Source organism: Puma concolor, chromosome C2, assembly GCF_028749965.1.
Source record: "Puma concolor isolate L17-30 chromosome C2, mPumCon1.1.hap2, whole genome shotgun sequence".
Taxonomy (NCBI): domain Eukaryota; kingdom Metazoa; phylum Chordata; class Mammalia; order Carnivora; family Felidae; genus Puma; species Puma concolor.
In genome coordinates, this window is record NC_141675.1 from 138,914,106 (window position 1) to 138,923,656 (window position 9,551).

The 9,551-nt window shown below is 33.8% G+C and overlaps 1 non-coding gene across 1 annotated transcript; it reads left to right on the forward strand.

Moving 5' to 3' along the window:
* Window positions 1-8,735: 8,735 nt before the first annotated feature.
* LOC112850514 (U6 spliceosomal RNA) lies at window positions 8,736-8,842 on the forward strand. The gene has a single exon (XR_003222640.1). It is a non-coding gene; the product is annotated as a U6 spliceosomal RNA (small nuclear RNA).
* The last annotated feature ends 709 nt before the right edge of the window (window positions 8,843-9,551 follow it).

Below are 9,551 nucleotides of genomic sequence, written 5' to 3' on the forward strand. Positions count from 1 at the left end.
TTTCCCTTGACTACTTTGATGATCAGTTTTCTGTTGAAGAAAATAACGGTGATTAATAAAAAGTTTTACCAAAACAAATATCTTATTCCCTATGGAGGACTTGATTGAATATTTTATCAGAGGAGAAAAATGCTACTAAATATATATTAGAATCTATACTTCTATATATGTATATAAATATATATATACACACACACTGTACACATACACACACACACTATATATATATATATATATATATATATATACACATATATATACACATTAGAATCTATGCATGTATATATATACATATATATGTATATATACGTATATACATATCTATATACGTATATATACATATATATGTGTGTGTGTGTATATATACACACACACAGTATATACATATATGTGCAAAACAACACATAGAGGGGTAAATTGCATATATCTAAAGAGTCATGAAAAATAAATTTAGCTGCATTTACTTTATTCTTGTTGTTTCAAGCACTGCTTTAAATAGTCATATGTGCAAATTGATTTAGTCTTCACAAAAGCTTATGATGTCAATACTCTTGTTATCCTTCTTGCATGCAAAGTTGGCCAAAGTCATAGAGGTTGTAGGATTTGGAGCAAGACTCCAACCTATACACATTGGCTCAGGATGAACTGGTTTTCACTAAGCTCTATTTATTCCAAACAATAAACTCTCCAAAGAAATTTAGCAGCTGCTTTATTTTTTCCTTGCCTCTTAATTAGTTTGTGTGAGAAATAATGTTCATAGGCTATTTCAAAGTTTATATTCTTTAAGCTGCATGGCCTTAAATAATGGAAGTAATATACGTGGGGTTATAAAAGAATACGGGGGTCATGTGGGGTGAGAGGTGTATTCAGAAAACAAAATACCCTTTCTCCACCAATTCATGCATTTGGGGAAAATGTCCAATAGCCTACTCCTCTCAGGATCTTGCTAAAATGACTTTTGCTATGCTTATTAATCTTTAAAAGTATCTGTGTATAAAGTATAAAAAGAAGTGTTCTATGATACATATTCAAACACTTTAATTTTTCCAGAGATAAGATTGCATACTATCTAATTAAGGATCACTATTCATATGAAGAAAACAAATTTACACATGAAACTCTGCAGGTGATATTTGGTGGACCGTATTTCATGCATGAATGTACAATTAATGTTCCATCACTGAAGTTGGAATATGCTACTTCTCTTTGAAATATGAAATACATTTTAAAATAAATAACACAGATGAAGAAGTATAATATTGAGATGGCATTATCTGTAGGTTTTTACACAAAGGCTATAAATCATGTTTCACCTAAATGTATTTAACATATTCTAGTGCTCATATTAAGTTTGAATAATGGAGCAAAATTACATACATCCCCTGATTCATTACTCTTTTGGAAGGTGACAAATTTGAAAGATTCCTCTAATGTGTAATGCATAGAATTTTATGCAAATATATAATTTAGTCTTATAGGATATACTACCAGCTGAAACAAAAACTGTTCAATAGGAAACATCAGTGATGATGCGATGTTGGTGAGGTGTTCAAAGGAGAGTAACGAGTAAAAATTTTTACCTTGTTAATTCATTATGCTTATGAATTGTTAATAATAAGTGATTTTCTTTCTAAATACCTAGTTTGCTTGTCCTAATCTATGACCATGTAAAGTGGATTGGTGAAATCTAGATGATTGAGACAAAATACTTGTATCTAAATCATTAAAATAGGAGTTAACAAAAATTATCAGTTTTAATTATATTGAATTTTTCCAATCCTTGTATACTTTCTTGTTAAAAAATTTGTAGCATCATTCCTACTAAATATCCCAGGGTGTGACAATTTTCAAAAAAATATCTGAATTTATTCTTCTATTTTCTCCAAATTGAATTTTTAAACTTTTGGATGGATTTCTATTTATTCAAATATGAAATATAATTATATACATTAATATATGTATATATGTCAGAAATTTTGTCATAAAACCACAATCAGTAAAAGAAGAGAGAATAGAATGTATGGATGTGTATGGATACTAAGATATATAGAAAAATAGAAAATTCTATGGAATTATAGAATTTAGAATGAAGAAAAGCTCTAGAAATGATTTCTGAATTTAACAGCCTAATATTGAAATAGTACTAAAATCATTTGATGCTCTTAGTGAAAGATAAATATGAGTTATCTGGATCAGAATTCTGCTAGGTTCTATCTTAAAATGCAAGTAATACAACTGGGTCATAGTGAAGTGGGATCAGCAAAAGAGGTAAGGATACATAATATCTGCCTGACATTAACCAGAGCATTTGTTTTATGTACTGGGCGTCTGTATGATTTAAGACCTAAAAATCAAGTTCAGTGCAATTTCTGATATTCAAAGTGTTCTACCAGTTGTGTGGAAATACAAAGATGAACTAGAAATGCTCCTCACTTGGGGGAAAATTTGTCTCTTATAACCAAAGAGACAGAGAATAATAAGTACAATTCTAAAATTATATGCAAAGTTCTCAGGAGGCAAAGATGGAAGAGATACGGACTAAATTTGGGGAGAATTTGGCATTTGACCAATTCTTGGTGAGGTGTATCAATAAAGATCATTAAAATAAACATATGTTCAACACCAACTGTATACAAGTGTTTTACTTGACAAACAAATGCGACAATAAACACAGATTACTGCGTGAGTCAGTTCAAGACTATGTTACACAGCTCAGGCTGTTGCAAATACCATCAACTGCATGGCTTAAACAATAGATATTTATTTCTCATAGATCTGGTAGGTTGGAAGTCCCAGGTAAAGGTGTCATCAGATCTAGTGTCTGATTAGGGCCATTTTCCTGTTCATACATTATAGTTTTCTCATTGCATTGTCATGTAGCAGAAAAAGAAAAGTTGGTCTTTGTATCCCTTTACAAGGTCAATAGATAAGGGTTCCACCCTCATAACCTAATTACCTCTCAAAAACCCTATCTCCGAATGTCATCACATTGAAGGTCAAGAGAATTCAGTATGTGAATTTGGGGTGGACACAAATATTTAACCCATAATAGTGACATATCAGTAACACATATTTATTAAAATTCCAGATCTTCCTCCTGTGACATCTCAGATATCTGAGTTCAAATCCTGACTCCATCCTAAGAATGAGAACTTTATATTTATACACACACACACACACACACACACACACACACATATATATATAGTATATATATAGTATAGTGTATATATGTGTATATATATACTAGAAAAATTCTTGGCAGAATTAGTACTCTATAATAAATGTTAATAATATTGTCATAATAGAAAAATTATTTCCATCTATTTCATCTATACTATGGTTCCAGTACTAATGATTTTTTCCTTAGCCGCAAATGTCAAGAATAGTATTCAACGTTACTGAGTAGTGATTGTCACCTGGCTGACAGCGGTTATAAGCACAATCATCTGTAAGACTAAGATTCTTTCCTATTTCAGCGGTGTTAAAATGTGCAAAACTACCAGAATGCATTCAATTGAGTAAATTTCATAGTAATATTAATAATGACTCTGTGTTTCTTTAAGAATCTTTAAAGGGGATAATGTAACATAAAGTATGAGTCAAGATAGGCTTCGAATAGCTATAGGTTTAAATCTGTCCAAGCTATTTAGTAGTTATGTGAACTCTAGAAAATCTTTTATTTTACAGGTTGTCAGGAGAATTAAATAAGACAATATGTGGAAGTACTCAGCACACTATCTAATATATAGTTAATGGTTTAAATGCTACTTTACAAAGTTATAAAAGGGACTTCTGGCAAATATGGTGGAATAAGAGAATCCTAAATTCTCCTGGTCTCATGGATACACCTAGATAATACTTACACCAATAGAAATAATACAGAAAATGACCCAAAGATTAGCAGAATAGACTTTCCACAGCTAAACATAGGGAAAAGTCTGCATCAAAAATGGTGGGAAGGGCAGACATATGGTCAGAAACCAAGCTGACCTGCAAGACTATCCACTCAAGGGAGAGCCACCATAAACAAGGAGAAGGGAGAGGAACATACCCCACCCCATGCACCCCAGGCATGGGGGACTTTCGCTGAGAAGACCAATTTCCATAACATTTGACTTTGAAAAACAGAGGGGCATAACTCCTAGAGTTCTTACTATCAGTAGGACTTAATGCCTGGAACTTTAAAAAAAATCAATGGGCTTGGCTCTAGAGAGCTGGAGGAAACTGAGTCCCTATCCTTGAGATAGCACAACACAGCCCACAGAGATAGACTATAGAAGCATCAGTTTGAAAAACACCTTGGGTATACTGGAGGGAGACTTGTTTATTAATATCAGAGTGTGTGCTGGAAGGATAGGGGTCTTTGGGACACTTCTCCAAGAACAAAAGAGTTGGCAGGCACCATTTCCTTCTCCCACCTCCTAGCCTAAACAGAGGAACACCTGCAGGAAACAGTGCAGCATGAAAACTCCCCACCTTGCTAACAGTGCTCCCCACTCCTGGGCTCTGCTACTGGCTTGTCCCCTCCAACTGACCCTTGTCAGCTCTCTAAATTGGTTCCAGGTCTCCTCCCACAGCAGACCTGGGCAATCTTTGCTAACATCACATGCTCTGTACCCAGGCTTTTCTTGGACTCCTCCCCTTCAACAAGCCCTTGACAGGAATCCATCCAAATTAGTACCACAAACATGGCATTGAGCAAACAGTCCCAACAGGGGCCAGTGTCACTATAAAGTGATTCCCACCCCAGACAGAAGGAAAGATAACCACACACACCAGTTCAACTGAGACCTCAGCAGTGGGAATGGGGCAGACATCTGGTCTGATGGCAGACCTTTTCCACCAATGAAAGCCTTCCAGGAAACAATAAAGGGAGGGTGTCGTGTAGTACTACCACACCTCTGGCAAATGACTGCTCTGACTCAACTCAAGCCCAGATAGCTCACTAACATGTCAGGGAGCAAACTGTACCCATAGCAGACAAAGAGAGCCATTGCATATAACTGGACTGAAGGCAAAAGTAGCTCAGGCACAATTGTAGGGTGCATGCAACACACATAGGAGACACCCCTGAAGGGCCAGGTTCTGGTGAACATGATATATTGCACTACAGGGCACCAAAGGACCTCTTCTTCATAAGTCCACTACCTGCAAGATCAGGAGACATATCTGACTTTCCTAAGTTATAAAAACAGACACAGAGTTAGGCAAAATGAGGAGACAGAGGAACAGAGGAATATACGCCAAATTAAAGAATATGGCAAAATCACAGCAAAAGAGATACATGAAACAGGGATAAGTCATGCCTAATAGAGAATTTAAAGGAATGGTCATAAAGAGACTCACTGGAATTAAGAAAAAAATAGAGGACTTCAGTGAGACCCTCAAAAGTGATAGAACACATATAAAAGAACCAATCAGAGATGAAGAACTCAATAGCTAAAATTAAAAATATACTAGAGTAAGAATAGACTAGAAGAAGCAGAAGAATGGATCAGTGATCTGGAAGATAAAGTAATGGGAAGCAATCAAGTGGAACAGGAGAAGTAAAAAGATTAATAAAAAAAATGAAAACAGATTAAGGGAATCCAGTGACACCATCAAGTGTAACAATGTTCATATTATAAGGATCCCAGGAGAAGAGAGAGAAAAGGGTGAAGAAAACATATTTGAAGATAATAGCTGAAAATTTCCCTAATGTAGGGAAGCAAACAGAGATCCACATCTTCGAGGCAAAGAAAGCTGCCGACAAAATCAGCTCAAGGATGTTCACACCAGGATACATAGTTACTAAAATAGCAAAAAATAGTGATAAAGAGAGAATTTTAAAAGCAGCAAGAGGAAAGAAAATAGTTACATACAAATGAAACCCCATAAAGCTATGAGGTGATTTTTCAGCAGACACTTTGTAGGCCCAAAGGGAGGGACAAGATATAGTCAAAGTGCTGAAAGAAAAAAAAAAGGCAGCAACCAATAATACTCTATCCAACAAAGCTATATCATTCAGAAGTGAAGGAGAGATAGAGTTTCACAGACAACAAAAGTTAAAGTACAACTCAACCAGACTTATAAGAAATGTTAAATAGGATTCTTTAAATGGAAATGAAAGACCATAAACAGGTGTAAGAAAGGTAGGAAGCACAAAAGCAGTAAAATTAAGCATATCTATAAAAATCAGTCAAAGATTCACAAAATAAAAGGATATACAGTATGACACTATATACCTAAAACCTGGGTGTGGAAGGAGAGGAGTAAAAATTTAACATTTTTAGAATGGGCTCAAACTTACGCAACCACCCACTTAATATAGACTATTATATGCATGAGAAGTTATATATAAACCTGATGGTACCCACAAATCAAGAATCCAATAATAGATATGCAAAAAGGAGGGAGAAAGGAATCAAAGTATGCCACTAAAGGAAGCCAGTAAACTGTGAGAGAAAAGAATAAGGGAAAAAAATAACAGAGAGAACTACAAAAACAACTGTGAAACAAGTAAGAAAATGACAAGTCCATATTTATAAATAATTATTTGAATATAAATGGATGAAATGCTCCTATTAAAAGACATCAGGTGATGAATGGATAAAAATTAAGATTCTTCTACAAGTTGCCTACAAGACATTCATTTCAGACCTAAAGATGTATGCAGATTGAAAGTGAAGGGACGGATAAACATGAATCCTACAAATGGGAGTGAAAAGAAAACTAAAGCAGCAATACTTACATTGAACAAAATATACTTTAAAACAAAGAGTATAACAAGAGACAAAGATGATACCTACTCCGAAAGGAAACAATCCAGCATGAATATGTAACAATTATAAATATTTTTGCACCACAAATGGGAGCATCCAAAAACATAAAGCACCTATTAATAAACATAAAGGAAGTAATGGATAGTAATACTATCAATTAATAAGTAGTTAATTAATAATTAAGTAATAGTAGGGGTGTTAACACCACTTACACTGTTGGATAGATTAGTCAAATAGAAAATCGACAAGGAAACTGTGGCTTTGAATGACTCATTGGAGCAGATGGAGCTACCAGATTTATCCAGAACATTCCATCCTAACACAACAGAATATACATTCTTTTCAAGAGTACATGGACATTCTCCAAAATAGATTGTATGTTAGGTCACAAAAGAAATCTCAAGAAATTCAAAAATATTGAAGTCATACCATGCACCTTTCCAACCACAATGCTATCAAACTAGAAACCAACCACAAGACAGAAATTTGGAAAGTACACAAATACATAAATAACATGGTACTAACCAATGAAAGGGTCAGCCAAGAAATCAAAAAGGAAATTTAAAAATACACGGAGACAAAAGAAAATGAAACACAATAGTTCAAAATCTTTGAGATGTAGCAAAAGCTGTTCTAAGTGGAAAGTTTATAGCAATACATATCTACCTCAAGAAGCAAAAAATCTGAAATAAATAACTGATCTTAGGCCTAAAGGAGCTATGAAAAGAACAATAAACAAAATCCAAACCAATAAAAGAAAGGAAATAAAGATTAGAGCACAAGTAAATGAAATAGGAACTAAGAAAACCAATTGAACAGATCAATGAAACCAGGAGCTAGTTCTTTGAAAAGATCAACAAAACTGATAAACCTATTGCCAGAGTTATTAAAGAAAAAAAAAAGGAGAGAGAGAAACAGACACAGAGAAACTCAAATAAACAAAATCAGAAATGGAAGAGGAGAAATAGAATTGACACCTCAGAAATCATAGGATTAGAAGAGAATATTAAGAAAAATTATATGCCAACAAATTGGGCAAGCTGGGACAAATGGATAAAATCCTAGAAACATATAACCTCTCAAAACTGAATCAGGACAATAATAAAAAATTTTAGCAGACTGATTATCAACAATGAAATTGAATTAATAATCAAAAAACTCCCAGCAAACTAAAATCCAGGACCAGATGGCTTCACATCCATCTGTATTTGATGAACACAACCAGAAATTTAAAGAAGAGTTAATATCTATTTTTCTCAAACTATTCCAAAAACAGAAGAAGAAAAACTTCCAAATACATGAGGCTAGCATTACCCTGATACCAAAACCAGATAAAAACACCACAAAAAAGGAGAACTATAGGCCAATGTCTCTGATGAACATAGATGCAAAAATCCTCAACATAATATTAGCAAACAGAATCCAACACACATTAAAAAAGCATTCATCGCAATCAACTGAGATTTATTTCTGGGATGCAAGTGTGATTCAATATTTGCAAATCAATTGGTGTGATACAACACATCAACAAGAAAAAGGATACAAAATATGACCATTTCAATAGATGCAGAAAAACCATGTGACAAAGCGCAGCATTCATGATATGATATGATATGATATGATATGATATGATATGATGATATGATATGATATGATATGTCAAGAAAGTAGATTTAGAGGGACCATGCCCCCACATAATATAGGCCATGTATGAAAATCCCACAGCTAACATCATACTCAATGGTGATAAACTGAAAGTTTTCCCCTAACGATCAGGAACAAGATGAGAACATCTCCTCTCACCAATTTTATTGAACATAGTATTAAAAGTCCTAGCCACAGCAATCAGATGATAAAAAGAAATAAAAGGCATCCAAATCAGTAGGAAGTGAAACTTTCACTATTTTCAGATGACATGATATTCTATATAGAAAACCTGAAAGGCTCCATCAAAAAAAAAAAAATGCTAGAGTGCTCGCTTCGGCAGCACATATACTAAAATTGGGACGATACAGAGGAGATTAGCGTGGCCCCTGTGCAAGGATGACACGCAAATTCGTGAAGCGTTCCATATTTTTTGCATGTATGATGACAATATCTATAATCATGTTAAAATAGAAGTCAGCTTTTAATACAGAGATCGTGTGGACATGGACTTTATATGTGGAAAAAATAAATATTTTTTGCACATTTAAAAAAAATGCTAGAACTGATATATGAATTCAGTAAAGTCACCATACAAAATCAACGTACATAAGTGTATTGCATTTCTATACATCAGTAATGAAATAGCAGAAAGACAAATTAAGAAGTAAATCCCATTTACAGGTGCACCCAAAACAATAAAATACCTAGGAATAAATGTAACCAAAGTAGCGTAAGACTTCTACCCTGAAAATTATAAAACACTGATGAAAGAAATTGAAGATGATACAAATAAATAGAAATTCTCATGGGTTAGAAGAACAAATATCATTAAAATGCCAATACTACCCAAAGCAATCTACACATTTAATGCAATCCCTATAAGAATACCAACAGTATTTTTCACAGAGCTAGAAAAAAATAATCCTAAACTTTGTATTAAACTGCAAAAGACCCTGAATAGCCAAAGCAATCATTAAAAAGAAGAATAAAACCGGAGGTATCACAATTCCAGTTTTCAAGATACTCTACAAACTGTAGTAATCAAAACACTATGGTACTAACACACACAAAAAAAAAAAAAAAAAAAAAAAAAAAAAAACAGAATAGAAAGCTCAGAATAGAAAGTCCAGAAATAAACCC